Source organism: Triticum aestivum, chromosome 6A (assembly GCF_018294505.1).
Source record: "Triticum aestivum cultivar Chinese Spring chromosome 6A, IWGSC CS RefSeq v2.1, whole genome shotgun sequence".
NCBI classification, from domain to species: domain Eukaryota; kingdom Viridiplantae; phylum Streptophyta; class Magnoliopsida; order Poales; family Poaceae; genus Triticum; species Triticum aestivum.
In genome coordinates this window covers 372,925,303-372,938,929 of record NC_057809.1, presented here as the reverse complement: position 1 = coordinate 372,938,929, position 13,627 = coordinate 372,925,303, and the positions used below count along the sequence as shown (strand labels likewise).

The following is a 13,627-nucleotide window of genomic DNA, read 5'->3' as shown; positions in this document are numbered from 1 at the left end:
TGATCGGACGGTCGAATGTGATGGCAGTCTGAGACCACTTCAGATAACTGGGTGTCGCCGGAGCAACCATATTCACCTGTCGGTTGATAACTTTAAGTCGACTTTTGCTTTCAACATCGGCAAAAATCATCAGGGTGGAATTGACCTGGGGGTATCCATCGTCACTATCTTCCTTGTCCTCAACTTTGTCCGACTCCTTTTCCTTATCTTTGGGCTGCTTGCCCTGGAACTGCTGGATCAAGAGTCGACACTGTCGAGTGGTATGTTTCGGGTAAATGAAATTACCCTCTTCATCTTTCTTGGTGTGGATGTGACATGGCAAATCCAACACATCATTTCCGTCCTGGTCTTTAACTTTCTTGGGGTTCCAAGGTCCTTTAGGTTTCCCCTTAAACTTTCCCTAAGTTACAGCCAAGGCCTCCCCAAGAGCAGCTGGCTCGACTTTCCGCTTCTGTTTTCGATTGGAATTTCCTCCGGTTTCTTGAGCGACTGACTTGAGCTTGCCACTCCTGAGTCGATCGTCATCTTAACCATTAGCATACTTGGTGGCAATCTCCATCATCCGATTCAGAGACATATCTCCGGTTCGACCGAATTTCAGATTCAGTTCTCTATACTTGACGCCTTCTTTGAAGGCACAGACTGCTTGGTGGTCAGGCACATTCTCTATCGTGTGATGTAACGTGATCCATCTCTGGATGTAATCCCTCAAAGTTTCATTCGGCTTCTGCATGCAAGACCGCAGTTCCGTCAGCCCTGTCAGTCGCTTGCATGTTCCTTCAAATGTGGTGACAAACACTCGGGCGAGATCTTCCCAAGTGTAAATGCTGCTGGGTGCTAACTGGTTCAGCCATGCTCTGGCCGAGCCCTCCAACATGAGAGGCAGGTGCTTCATGGCCACTTCATCATTGCTGCCGCCAATCTGGACGGCCACTCGATAGTCTTCAAGCCAAGTATCGGGCTTGGACTCACCAGTGAACTTACTGACTCCAGTCGCCAACCTGAAGTTGGGAGGAATCACAGCGGCCCTGATGGATCTACTAAAGCACTCTGGCACCGAAACATGTACTCTGCTGATGGTAGGTGCATCCCTGTCGTGACCTTCTCGGTGAGCTCTGTTCCTGTCGACCAAACCTTGAACGAGAATGGATCTCGTATCAAAGCCTGGCTCCCTGGGGTCGACTGGAATCCTTCGCCCAACACTATGAGGGCGCCTGTCATCCTGCTGTTGAGGCGCATACGACCCGCTCCTCGGGGGGAGGGGTGGGCCCTCGACGTCGATCATCACGATCGAATCGGTGATTGTACTGCTCACGGTTCCCGTACTGATTGCGCCGGTCCCCACGACCCTCACGCCTCCGGGCGATCTTGGGCTATGAGCCGACTAGACTGTGTCTGCAGCAATGGATCTGCTATGAATCCCGTTCCGCGACTGAGAAACAACGGAATTCTGGTCTCCTGCTGCCCGAAGTAACGCTCTGATCTGCAGCAAGCCTCTGCCAGCCTCCGACTGGGAAGGCTGAATCGACTCTGCTATACGGGCTGCAGCTGCTAAATTCTGAATCGAAGTTCGATATACCTGCGGGGGCGGAAAGAGCTAACGTCGACTGGATTCTGGAACCCGTTGTCACGCACGCTCGTCGAGTGCTCGCTGGAGGTTCTCCAGTCGAGTGTGCTCGGCCAAGTTTGCCAGGCGTGCGTCCTCCAAGGCACGAGCCTTGGGGGTTTCTCCAACGATAGGAGTGTGCAGTGCATCCATGTTTCAGCGAGGCAGTTCTTCTCTCTGCAGCGACGTGAGAGGCTCGGGGAGATATTCCTCATGGGGACGTGACGGGTCGCCTCCACCGGCGCCTCCGTCAGCGCGGGGAAAACCGGGAGGACTGGGTGGTCCGTCGACCATCAGAACCTCCACCGCCGGATCACTGCTGTCGCACTCGGATGCGGTCTCTGTGGAGCCAGTCGACAGGTCGAACAGGCCGTAGAGGGATTCGTCGGGCTCGATCTCCGTGACTTGAGGGGTGGCCGACTGGCGTGCCACCGCGTGTCTCACCCACCGCTGAAGTCTCGACCGACCGGAGCGCTTGCGCCGGCGGGAAATAGGGAGGGAGGACAGCACAGGAGCCGACCGATAGTGGGTCGACGATTGCCACAAGAGGACGCCGCGGACGCACGCGCGAAAGTGCGTCGCCCCGCGGACAGGGAGTGCGTCCACGTCGAGCGGAGCCTCCTGAAGCCAAGCGGAGTCGTCGGCGATGAACGTGAGCGCGCCGAGACGGATCTCGCAGCCCTCCACCAAAACTTCGCCAGAAACCATGATGATTTGGATCGGAAAAGATCGCAACTCCTCCAACAAATCGCTAAAACACCCGCCCCGAGGTGGGCGCCAACTGTCGTGGTTCTAAGTCTGACAGTGATGTAGGGGGGTAAGTATGGAGAGGCAAGATCTTAGCTATGGAGAAGTTGTAAGCACACGAGGTTTACGAGTTCAGGCCCTTCTCGGAGGAAGTAATAGCCCTACGTCTCGGAGCCCGGAGGCGGTCGACTGGATTATGCGTGTATGAATTACAGGGGTGCGAACCCTTTACACTGAGGAGGGGGGTGGCTTATATAGAGTTCGCCGGCCCCCCTCGGCCCTCAGTTGTGTAGGGTCTTAAATACATTAAAGTTGGGCGTTACTGGTAACGCCTCTAATAAAGTGCTATGATGACCATAAAGGCTACTTAATAACCGACCGTTAGCGTGCGGAGTGCCTTTAGGTCTCCTGGCCGTCGAGTGATTGGACCTTGGTCGAGTGATTACTTCTTGGTCGAGTGTCTTCGAGTCTGTCGAGTGAAACACCTTCAAGTCGATTGAAAAGTGATTTCTTCTTGAGATGTCCTTGGGTAGGGCAACTGGGACAGGTCCATGACCCTACCCTAGATACATAGCTTCATCATGCGCTACACACTTCTTATTCAGTTAAGAGCGTCTAATATTTTTCCAACACCAATAACATTCTAACCCTTTAGAAAGTTGTAACAGAGCCAAAAGGCGTGTATGAGAACTTGTTCCGACAATCTGAATCTATAAATATTAAAGTGTATACACTTCTTTTAACCAAGAAAGTAATAACTAGTTTCTCGAAAGTGTTGTTGTTAGCCCGAGCACACATAGTCTCGATATCCCTGCCGTACCCTTGCACCGAGATAGCCAATGCAACACATATTCTGGAAGGTATAGTTAATGTACTGATATCTTATGCAGAACCAATGACCCACAACTGACAACAACGAAGTATTACGACGTCAGTCAGTTTCCGCGTGGCTCGGATGGAAGGAAACAATATGGGCCAGCATCTCTCCGATTCTGGACTGACGGCGTCATGTGAGCAGATTTATTCGGATCGCACGGTTGTACCAACCAATCTTCTCCGATGGGACTCAAGCCCATCCCCTACATTCCAGGCCGTTGAGATCCATTGCCGCTCCCCAACAGAAAAAAAGATGTTCCAAATAAACCTACAAAAAAAAGATATTCCGAATGTTACTAACAAAACAGATATTCTGAATTACGAGCAGCTAGACTGCATCGTGGATCTCACACAAAATTCAGTACATATCAGTCTCGGTTTATTCAGTACAAACGGATTTGCATGATGCTCCATAGATCACGGTATTTTTGATCCGCCACTTCTGATCATACACGCCAGCAAAGTGAAACTTCAAAAAAAAGGTTAACTAAAACCTGGGCGTCCAGAAGGGAAAGGAGTCCTTGCATTTTATTCATATGGTTCAGGGCATGCATAACATGTTCAGAAATATGAGCAGCTAAACTGCATCATGCATCTCACACAGAAGTCAGGTCGATGTTACACTATATAAAAGTCGAGGTTTATTCAGCGCAAACGGATTTGCATGATGCTCACACATGTTACAGTATGTTTGCACCACTCCTGCTAATTATACACGCCATCAAATTGACATTGCAGTAAAGGATAACTAAATTTCAGCTGCTCTCTAGCCTTAGCTCCATTGGTTCCCCTGCATTTTGTTTTACGTCAACCATGCATCATTTTTCAGTCCCTTTTCAGTCTTAGCTCCGCTGCTTTGTTTCATTTGTTTCGTCGCTGACCCTCTACTCCACAGTTCTTGCATCAAGTTGGTCGACCAGCTTGTTCTGGAGCTTCCCCACGGTCCGGACAGGTTGCTACTAAATAGTTCCGTTCAAGAATGAATCAGCATTTTTACTGAACTGCATATATGCAACAGACAACATACACATCTGAACTATTTCAAAACGGCCAGAATATGAATATGTTCTCTGTATTTTCAGGGGTGCAGAGATTGAATATCCATCTGACCAACACTGTTTTATCTACATTTTTCATGTTGCCACGCACTGCAGTCATCCCATCATCCTTGCACTCTTGTACGACACCAAAAACTTTCTGAAAAAAATTCTGAACTAACACGATGACTCCAAACCTTTGTGTCCATCTAGGCGCTTTTGGGCCGATCTACTCAGACTATTCCGAAGCTTGCGTCTGTTAGAGTGCAATTTCACCGTCCGCCACCCCCACCGCCACACAGATTTGACCCCCGCCGATGTTCGCCGCCAAGGCAGCAGCTCCTCCATTGACAACTGCGTAGGCAATTCTGGTGCAGGTGCTAGTACTGGATACTGCAGAAGCTCAATCGGAATCTCATTGGCATTGACCTCCTCCAGGAACCATGATGGTTCTTCTGATCAAATAAATTGAGGCGGAAACCACAGGATTAGATCTTGTGCTTTTGGATCCCACAAATTAGATGGCACCGCACACATGCAATTCAGATACGTACCTCTTAATCAACTGCAAGAGAAACTCCATATTCAAGGATCGTTTTCCTCTCCTTCGGACGCATCGAATGGCACCGAGCTCAGCCTCCGCAGCCGACCAACTGAACCAGGGAGACCCGCTTGCCCATCGCATTTACTCGGCCACCGTCGACCTAACCGGAAAGCATGTTTTCTGGCCCGCGGATCAGGACGCACGTGACGTCACGAGCCACGGCTCGGATTCAAACCGGAAAGTGGGCCAGATCGACGGAGAGGTGGGAAGGGGCAGGTGCACGCCGGGGCTTGTGGTGCTGATTGGGGAGGAACCCACGGGGGAAGAAAGTTGGGATGGGTGGGGTGGGTGGGGAGGAAGGTACGGTGGGGGTGGGCGGGTTCTTTTTTCCGTTCGCTGCGTGCAGTTCGTTTATTTTGTTTTTTTGTGTTCGGGTGGGTGGTGTTAGAATAAGGCCGGTGTTGTTAGAATAAAGTCTTAAGGGGTGTTGTTAGAATAGACTCATCCTATATATATGTCTAAGACCAACTCAACAATGCGAAGATAAACCATGAGGTTAAATCAATGTTGAAGACAAACCAAATGCGAAGACTATGTAATCATGACGCCAAATGAGACACTTAAAGAAGATTTTGGTGGTGGCGTTTCCCACTGTATAGGAAGTATAAGACCCAGACACGGTGTACAATTATCGTGGCGCTCGGAAGTCAAATTCCGTGTTAATGTATTCACACTTAGAGTGTGTCTTCATTGATTGAAGATATACGTTACTTCGTGTGTTGCACACCAAAGTCATCAACATGCATGTCGGTGTCAAAACCGGCTGATCTCGGGTAGGGGGTCCCGAACTGTGCGTCTAAGGTCGATGGTAACAGGAGACAGGGGACACGATATTTACCCAGGTCCGGGCCCTCTCTATGGAGGTAATACCCTACTTCCTGCTTGATTGATCTTAATGAATATGAGTATAACAAGAGTTGATCTACAATGAGCTCGTAATGGCTAAACCCTAGAAGTCTAGCTTGTATGATTGTCATAATGATCTATCGACTAGCCTGGCCTTGGCTTATATAATGCACCAGAGGCCTAGGATAACAAGAGTCCTAGCTGAATACGTTGGTGGAGAGGAGTCCTTGTCTTGATCACCAAGTCTTGTGGAATACTCCTTGTGTGCGGCATGGGCTGCCTGAAGTGGCCCATGAGTGAACCACCATGGGGGTCCTCGGCCCAATCCACCTGGTCGGGAGACGATGTGGTGAGTACCCCCTAGTCCAGGACACCATCAGTAGCCCCCTGAACCGGTATTCAAGTTGGGGACGCTCCTCGATCCTTCCGGACTGTTCTTCATCTTCGGTCGTCGGTCTTGAAAACTGGTTCAACAAATCTTCTCGTCTTCGATCTTGAGGATCGCCGAAGTGAATCCGAAGGGTTTACACATCGGTTATCCGAGGAGCCCTTTAAGTTCTCGGCCTTTATCAATGCCTTAGGATTATTTTTTACGTCACACCTCGGGTATGAAGTTGTTCCCATGCGGCGGTGTCCTCTTGCATCTGAGCTCCAACGCCGTACTGCATTTGAGATATCTTTTGTAGCCGAGCACCAACGTCGGACTATATCCGAGGTGTCATAGATCACCTTGGCTTGAAAAAGTTTGAAGGAGGTTATCCGAGTTTAACACTGAAAAGTTCTCTATGGAACGAGCCATTCGAATCCGGGCTTTACGCCGGACCACTTCCGAGCTCCAACGACGATCAGCGTCCAAGGTGTCGTAAACTACCTCAGTCTTTTAAAAGATTGAACGAATTCAGCCGAGCTTAATGCCGGAAATGCCCTCTATGGAGCTAGCCACTGGCGTCCGAGCTTTATGCCGGACTGCTTCCGCGGTGGTGCACCACCTCGATCGCGGGCTGATTTTTGTGAATATTTTTGATTGGTGCAATTTACTCTTTGCCGAGATATATAGCCAGTATATGTATATCCAGTAGCCCTCAAGGTGTGTGTCGGTCTAAACCCGAGGTGCACCTGAAGGAAAACATAAAACTGCTGATCCTGGTAGCCCCTGAGACTCAGGTCGATTTGCGAAATCGGCCTGAGAATCAACTCCTAGCTCGGCAGCATACGTAGGGATAGAAACACAGTGTAATATATTAGAGATAATAGTGATTGGCGAACGGGCCCTTGAGAGAGGGTTTTGAGAAGTTGCCGTAATATATTAGGTTGACGCCAGATAGGTCCATATGGTACCTATTGTTGTGCAAAGACGCGTTTGCCCATATTTTGGTCAAGCCCAACACTAAGCACTTTGAATTTCTGCACTGAACTGGCAACGCAGTAGCCCTCGAGACACTGGTCGGGTGGCAACACCAAATCAGGGGATCGATGTGCCCCTTTAATATTTATAAATAATGAGCGCGAAGCCCAGTAGCCCCCAAGCCTTAATGTGGGCACGGGTGGCTGAATTAAGGCTCAATATCTGTGTGAATTTTTTTGTTGTGTTTAACACAAACTTCTCGAGAAGAGGATAAAGATCTCTTAAAGGAGCTAGAGACAGCAAAAGCTGGGCTCGCCAAGGTTGGTCCCAAGGGGCTCAATAGATAGGAAATCAATGCCACTTGGGATTTAGGAGAGCTTTATGTAAGTTGCTCGCTTGGTCTTTAAAAGATGAGCTATAATAAATCAAATTTACTTGCAATTTATGATCCTATGTATCCAAGTATTTTACATCATTAATACTCGGATCTGCATTGTACAAAACTCTGTTGACCGACCATCGGCTTCCACCTCCTCGGCCAACAGCCGGGGAGTGTTTTTCCTGCTTTATAAAGCCTTCATGAGAGCAAAGATTTACGACAAACAAGGCAATCCGGTCATACGATATGATAAACAAAGGTACGCGGAGCCATATGTTATATTACTTAATCTAAGAAACATCTTGCAAGGAAAATAGTCCCGCTATCGATTCCTTTCTTTGGGTCGTCATGCTTATCATGATCATGAAACCTCACCTCCGATCAATGTGGAAGGAAAATATTGAGGATTTAGTTCGAGGAAAGTTCCCGACCTCTATGGTATTAATGAACCAACATTTTCAGTTCCATTGGTGCCGACCAATGTGATCCTTTAAGATCGCTAGCTTTCGGCTTCACCCTGTCTGAGGTACTAACTCGGATGACCCGGTAGTAACAATCACACAGGTGCTCCCTTTACCCCCTAGCCAAACAATCGGGAACGTAGGGGTAAGCACAGGAGCCAGGCAACTTAGCTTGGCAAAAATCTTAAGTCAAATTGATGCATATTTATGGCTTTATAACGATGATTACGGAAGGCAGCCCTTGTATGTTAAATACAAATGACGACGACCAGTTATCAGTTGAAAGTGGCCCATCGTCGGCTTCTACCACCTTGTAGATACTACGCAGGGTGTCTCCGCAATAATAAGACAACCCTTAGCCGACGTCTCGGTGCCCGAAGGCGGTTGTGTTAGCGGAAACGAGGCAATCAGATATGCAGGCTTTATAACTTTCACTTAGTCATAGGAGCTTTAAACTAGGGAAGCTAGCTACGAGCCCCCGGTTAGTGTTCGGCGATAGCCGAGGTCAAGCCGTAAACACTTCGGCCAATGTTATGAACGGCTGGTCATTTAATATTGTCATCAGATCACTGACCAGTTTACGCTTATTGTGATAGTCAATTTTTAGCTTTCTCCACTGAGGTGCTTAACCATGCGAGCTGGAAGAACAATCGCAGTGGTTCTCCCTTTGCACACCTAGCCGAACAAAGCAAAACGTAGGAGGCAAGCACAGGAGCTGGGCAACCCTACTATTTGACCGGAGACACAATTTGAAACCAATGCATATATAGCAATATCCGAGAATGTTTTTGCCGAATCTCTAAAGGTGTCCGGCGTTGCACTACGAGACTTATGCTGGAAACACACAAATAGTTTAAAAGTGCCATAAGCTTGGAAAACCAAAAAACGTCAGTAAAAACTTGACGTTCGAACAAGATAAAGTGTTCGGTGCCAATCTGAAAATTGGAAAACAATTGTGCTTCTGTCATGGTTGAACATGACACATCCGATCTCAAGACTTCACGCGGGTCAGCCTATAGCTTCAAGCTCCTTATTCCAAAGGCGGTGTACTTCTCCGAGGTCAGTTTAGCAAACTAAACTCGAGCGGCTTTTAGAGAGAAGACAGACTATCCGGCTATTGACCATACACTCCAGTAAAAAAAGGAGCAGTAGAAAAAGACTTTTCGACGACCAAGAAGAAAACACATTTACTATAAAACAACTCATAAAAATTTTAAGATCCCCCAAGTGACTTGGGTAAAAGAATTTTATGTATAATGATTGTATGTACCGAAGTACTTATATCATATCTGTGTTCACCCGAACTTTCGACGCGTCTTAACTGACCATCGGCTTCTCCCTCTTCGGTCAAGGGCCGAAAAGTGTTATGTACTCCACCTGTCGAGAATATCGACGATGTTTCCGATAACCAGACAATCAGGCCATAAGGCTGTAATAGACAAAGCGCGCTCAGGGAACTTATGCTATGTTACTAACGAAGTGTAAGAAGCATCTTCGAAGAAAATAGTACCCGCACCGATACCTTTCTTCGGTTGCTCATTATTACTATGAGACTTGTGCAATAGATTTTTTGTACTCATGAGTTCCGTTGTGTGCCGACCATGATTTAAAACAATAAGAGCGCTAGCTTTCGGCTTCACCCAGTCTGAGGTACTAACTCGGATGACCCGGTAGTAACAATCACAGAGGTGCTCCCTTTACCGCCTAGCCAAACAATCGGGAACGTAGGGGTAAGCACAGGAGCTAGGCAACCCAGCTTGCGAAACACTTAAGTCAACATGGTGCATATTGTGGCATAATACACGAACAAGGAACGAGGCCATACAAGTATAATCATATGCCAGAGGAAAGTCTTCATAAAGGAAGGCCCTAGATAAACGGGGTATTTGAATTTGTGTGTCACAAACAAAGTTTTGACAAGGAATTTTGTCACAAACAACTTTTTGCCAAAAAGTATAATGCTTGGTCGAAACGAAAAAAATTAAAACTGAAAGTTTTTGAGCAGGAAAGCGACATAGCTGGTTAATGTGCTCGGTGTTGATGACGCGATTCGGGATTGTGGCGGGACGAAGACGCCCATTGATCTGAGATAGATACGACAAGGTTCGTAGTCCTCGGCATGGCCGAGGTCCCAGCCTCCAAGCCCGAGGTGTCCGAGCAAGGAGTTCGACACTCCGAGGTAGTGACATGGCTCGGCCAATGCAGGCAGGCAGAGTGACGCCGAAGTTGTAACACCCCGGATGTAGCTTGTCATATTTGCACTCCGACTCTTGCCATTTTCGACTCTATGTTATGAGATTCCCTTCTTTGTTGGGTTTTGTCTTAGTTTTGCATTTCGTTCATGTCATGCATTTCATATCATGTCATCATGTGCATCTCATCTGCATACGTGTTCGTCTCATGCATCCGAGCATTTTCCCCATTGTCCATTTTGCAATCCGACACTCCTACGTCCTCCGGCGTCCCCTTTTGTCTCTTTTCGTGTGTGTGTGTGTGTTAAACGTTCTCGGAATGGACCGAGATTTGCCAAGCGTCCTTGGTACACCACCGGTAGACCGCCTGTAAAGTTTCGTGCCATTTGGAGTCCGTTTGATACTCCAACGTTTAACCGGGGAACCGTAAAGGCCTCGTGTGTGTTACAGCCCAACACCCCTCCAAAATGGCCCAATAACCCTTCCAAACCATCTCCATGTCCTCCGCCGTCGGATCACAATCGCGTGACCGAAAACCGCACCTCATTTGGACACTCCCACCTCCTTTTAGGTACAAAAATGTCTTCCCATCCAAATTTCGAGTCCAACCCTAGCAAACTTCCTCTTTGCGCTGCCGGAAATGTCCGCTGCGCCCAACCACCTCACTCCAACCAATCTCGTCGTGCCAACTCAGCACCGCCGCCACCTGGAGCCACTAGCGCGCTGCCACGTCACCTCCCGGCCGCGCCTCTCTCTCCTCGCCGCGCCGCGGCCCACCGGGGCCCAAGGCCGGCCCGCCCCGGGTCGATCTGGGCCGAGCTGCGCGCCGCCCGACCGCGCCTCTCCTCGAGCGTCGCCGCCGCCTTGCCCGTCCGCCACCACGGCGCGCCGCTCGCGCCTCCCTCCGCCACGCGCCGCAGCTCGCCAGCCCCGCCGCCTCCCATCATTCGCCGCCGCATCGCCACACGCGCCACCACCCGCCGGCGTCCACCGCCGCACGCGCAGGCCAGCGTCGTCCGCGGCCCCTCCTCGCCCCTCGTCGGAGTTCTCGTCGCCGGAATCCGCCCGGAGTCCACCGGAGCTCTCCCCGGCCAGATCCGTCCAGGTGGGACGAGATCAACCGGGATCCAAACCAAACGGCCTCCCCGCGCCCCCGGATCCTCTCATCCCGCACCACCTCGTCCCGCGTTGAGTTCTCGCGAGGGTAAAATTCCACTAAGTCCTTTCCCCCCTCATACTTTATTGCTCTGTTCAACGCATCATAACTTCATCACTGTAGCTCCGTTTCATGCACATAATATATCAAAATGTTCATCATGATGTGCTCTTCATTTCATTCAATTGTGACCTGCTTGTTTGAGTCCATCTTGACGCCCAAATCGTTGATGCAAGAGTGCTATAAATTGTTAGCGATGATTCTTATCAGAGTATGAGGATTTGTCATTTTCGTCTCATTTGTTGTGTGCTGCATATGGGCATGAGCTCTACATGTGTTTTGATCTACGCCATGCCATCTTTACAGGGGTGTATGCCATGTATTTTTGTGATCAATGTGGTGACTAGCACAAGCATGCAAAGTAGCCCTCGTGATATTGTTGATTTCAGGGACTTAGATTTTCACTAAGTCTTTGCTCTGTTGTTATTTTTATGCCATGTATTCATGTTGCTACAGTGAGATCCATGCTTTGTTTGAGTATCTTTAGTAAGGATGATTTGGACATATGGTTGTGCTATATCAATCCATGCCCCTGTTTGAAATTATGGAGTGCCCTAGCATGTCATAATCTTGCTCTACTTTTGCTATAAAATGTTCCTGGCAGATTGTTTACATGTATTCTTGCTGGTAGTATGCTTATCTTGTCATGCAATGCCTTGTGTTGAGTGAATCGAGCTCGCAAAGATGCCTTCATAACTCTGTTTTGCCATGCTCAGTTTTCTGCTAAGTCTAAATCTGTTAACGAAACTTGCTATGTTTACATGGGTCCCATCATATCTTCTGATCCTTTTTGACTCATGGTCAGTAAGGGACTTTTGTTCTATGCTTTGAGTAGATTCATGCCATGCCTTGTTTTGCTATGATATGTTCCTATAGAATGTTGTTTGCTTGCTCTAAACCTGGCTTCCTGATGTTAATTCCTGGCATGTTGATATTTTCACCAAGTTTGTGAAACTGATATCTTCTGCACTTTTGCCATGCTTGATTGAACCTGCTATTGTGTGAATTAGCCATAGCTTAGTGTTCATATTTTGTCAAACATCTTGAGTAGATCACTTCCATGTGCTTTTATTCTATGTTGGAGTGCAGTAGCTTAGTTTCTTGTTGCATTCTAGATGGCATTGTGTTGTTAATTGCAGAATTGTGCCATTCTTGTTTTGCTTGCCATTTGCAAACCGTGCATCCGATTCCGGTGATCTTTATATCGATTTCGACCGAAATCATCTCATCTTTCCAGTGGCATTCTTGGATTGCAAAGTTGATGCCTTGATAAATCTTTTCCTTCTGGAGCACGCATATGCATTGCATATCACATCCCGCATGTTATGCCATGTTTTGCATCATGTTGTTTGTGCATTGCACCGTGGTTGATTGTTGCTTCCTTTGCTTGTGTTTCTGCCTTGGGTAGAGCCGGGAGACGAGTTTGTGATCGAGGAACCCATTGAGTACGCTTACGAGGATCAAGCTTTTGTCAACTCAGATAACTTTGCAGGCAAGATGACCATACCCTCGAAATCACTTCTATCTTTGCTTGCTAGTTGCGCGCTCTATTGCTATGCCGCGATACCTACCACTTGCTATATCATGCCTCCCATATTGCCATTTCAAGCCTCTAACCCACGTTACCTAACAAACCGTTGTTTGGCTATGTTACCGCTTTGCTCAGCGCCTCTTATAGCGTTGCTAGTTGCAGGTGGAGATGAAGTTTGTTCCATGTTGGAACATGGATATTGTTGGGATATCATTATTATATCTTGTTTACTTTAATGCACCTATATACTAGCTAAAGGGTGGAAGCTTGACCTTATGCCTGGTGTTTTGTTTCGCTCTTGCCGCCCTAGTTTCCATCATACCGGTGTTATGTTCCTTGATTTTGCGTTCCTTACGCTGTTGGGTGTTATGTGAACCCCTTGACAGTTTGCTTTGAATAAAACTCCTCCAGCAAGGCCCAACCTTGGTTTTACCATTTGCCTACCTACCACCATATACCCCTTTCCCTTGGGTTCTGCAGACTCAAGGGTCATCTTTATTTTAAACCCCCCTAGGCCAGTGCTCCTCTAAGTGTTGGTCCGAAACGGGCAGCCTGCGGGGCCACCTCGGGGCAACTCGAGGGTTGGTTTTACTCGTAGCTTGACCTATCCTGTTTGCCCTGAGAATGAGATACGTGCGACTCCTATCGGGATTTGTCGGCACATCGGGCGGCTTTGCTGGTCTTGTTTTACCATTATCGAAATGTCTTGTAACCGGGATTCCGAGTCTGATCGGGTCGTCCTGGGAGAAGGAATATCCTTCGTTGACCGTGAGAGCTTGTGATGGGC

General features: G+C 48.3%; 1 long non-coding RNA gene across 1 annotated transcript; it reads right to left on the bottom strand.

Annotated features, from left to right (window-relative positions):
• Positions 1–3,853: 3,853 nt before the first annotated feature.
• Positions 3,854–5,149, bottom strand: LOC123130638 (uncharacterized). The gene is made up of 2 exons (XR_006463942.1): positions 4,821–5,149; positions 3,854–4,721 (listed from the first exon to the last, which is right to left on the bottom strand). It is a non-coding gene; the product is annotated as an uncharacterized lncRNA (long non-coding RNA).
• Between the last annotated feature and the right edge of the window lie 8,478 nt (positions 5,150–13,627).